The sequence below is a fragment of the Arachis duranensis genome, chromosome 5 (assembly GCF_000817695.3).
Source record: "Arachis duranensis cultivar V14167 chromosome 5, aradu.V14167.gnm2.J7QH, whole genome shotgun sequence".
NCBI lineage: Eukaryota > Viridiplantae > Streptophyta > Magnoliopsida > Fabales > Fabaceae > Arachis > Arachis duranensis.
This window is the reverse complement of record NC_029776.3, coordinates 63,230,035-63,232,437: the sequence shown is the minus strand read 5'-3', so window position 1 is coordinate 63,232,437 and position 2,403 is coordinate 63,230,035.

The following is a 2,403-nucleotide window of genomic DNA, read 5'->3' as shown; positions in this document are numbered from 1 at the left end:
GACAAGGTTTAGACCTTCCGGATTCTCTTGAATGCCGCCATCAATTCTAGCTTATACCACGAAGATTCTGATTAAGGAATCCAAGAGATATCCACTCAATCTAAGGTAGAACGGAGGTGGTTGTCAGGCACACATTCATAGGTGAGAATGATGATGAGTGTCACGGATCACGACATTCATCAAGTTGAGGAACAAGTGATATCTTAGAACAAGAATAAGCTGAATTGAATAGAAGAACAATAGTAATTGCATTAATACTCGAGGTACAGCAGAGCTCCAGACCTTAATCTATGGTGTGTAGAAACTCCACCGTTGAAAATACATAAGTGATAATGGTGATCATTGGCTTCGGCCCCAGAGAGGGAACCAGAAGAACCAAGATGAAAATACAATAGCAAAAGGTCCTATTTGTAGATAACTAGTAGAATAGGGTTTACAAAAATGAGTAAATGACATAAAAATCCACTTCCGGGCCCACTTGGTGTGTGCTTGGGCTGAACATTGAAGCTTTCATGTGTAGAGACTTTTCTTGGAGTTAAACGCCAGCTTTTGTGCCAGTTTGGGCGTTTAACTCCCATTCTTGTGCCAGTTCCGGCGTTTAACGCCGGGCAGTCTTGAGCTGATTTAGAACGCCGGTTTGGGCCATCAAATTTTGGGCAAAGTATGGACTATTATATATTGCTGGAAAGCCCAGGATGTCTACTTTCCAACGCAATTGAGATCGTGCCAATTGGGCTTCTGTAGCTCCAGAAAATCCACTTCGAGTGCAGGGAGGTCAGAATCCAATAGCATCTGCAGTCCTTTTTCAGCCTCTGAATCAGGTTTTGCTCAGGTCCCTCAATTTCAGCCAGAAAATACCTAAAATCACAGAAAAACACACAAACTCATAGTAAAGCCCAAAAAATTGAATTTTAAATAAAAACTAATAAAAATATAATAAAAACTAAGTAAAACATACTAAAAACAATGCCAAAAAGCGTATAAATTATCCACTCATCACAACACCAAACTTAAATTGTTGCTTGTCCCCAAGCAACTGAAAATCAGTAGGATAAAAAGAAGAGAATATACAATGAATTCCAAAAACATCTATGAAGATCAGTATTAATTAGATGAGCGGGGCTTTTAGCTTTTTGCCTCTGAACAGTTTTGGCATCTCACTTTATCCTTTGAAGTTCAGAATGATTGGCTTCTATAGGAACTCAAAATCCAGATTGTGTTATTGATTCTCCTAGTTAAGTATGTTGATTCTTGAACACAGCTACTTTATGAGTCTTGGCCATGGCCCAAAGCACTCTGTCTTCCAGTATTACCACCAGATACATACATGCCACAGACACATAACTGGGTGAACCTTTTTAGATTGTGACTCAGCTTTGCTAGAGTCCCCAATTAGAGGTTTCTAGGGTTCTTAAGCACACTCTTTTTGCCTTGGATCACAACTTTATTTTTACCCTTGCCTTTTGGCTTTTTTTTTCTGCACATAATCTCTCTCTCTTTTTTTTGTATTCACTGCTTTTTCTTGCTTCAAGAATCATTTTTATGATTTTTCAGATCCTTAGTAACATGTCTCATTTTTTCATCATTCTTTCAAGAGCCAACATTCATGAACAACAAATTCAAAAGACATATGCACTGTTCAAGCATGCATTCAGAAAACAAAAGTATTGCCACCACATCAATATAATTAATCTGTTATAAAATTCAAAATTCATGCAATTCTTCTCTTTTTCAATTAAGAACATTTTTCATTTAAGAAAGGTGATGGATTGATAGGACATTCATAACTTTAAGGCATAGACACTAAGACACTAATGATCATAAGACGCAAACATAGATAAACATAAGCATGAAAATTCGAAAAACAGAAAAATAAAGAACAAGGAGATTAAAGAATGGGTCCACCTTAGTGATGGCGGCTTGTTCTTCCTCTTGAAGATCTTATGGAGTGCTTGAGCTCCTCAATGTCTCTTCCTTGCCTTTGTTGCTCCTCTCTCATGATTCTTTAATCTTCTTTAATTTCATGGAGGAGGACGGAATGTTCTTGGTGCTCCACCCTTAATTGTCCCATGTTAGAACTCAATTCTCCTAGGGAGGTGTTCATTTACTCCCAATAGTTTTGTGGAGGAAAGTGCATCCCTTGAGGTGAATCTCTCCATCTCCCATGACTCGGAGGTGAAAGCTTTTGCCTTCCCTTTCCTCTTTCTAGAGGTTTCTCCAGCCTTGGATGCCATAAATGGTTATGGAAAAATAAAAAGCAATGCTTTTACCACACCAAACTTATTGTAAGCCAATTCTTTGGGTCCGGGTTCACACTTTGATCATGGTTCTTGGTGATCCATGCATTGGCATAGAACTCTTGAACCATTAAGATTCTGACTTGTTGAATGGGGTTGGTAAGAA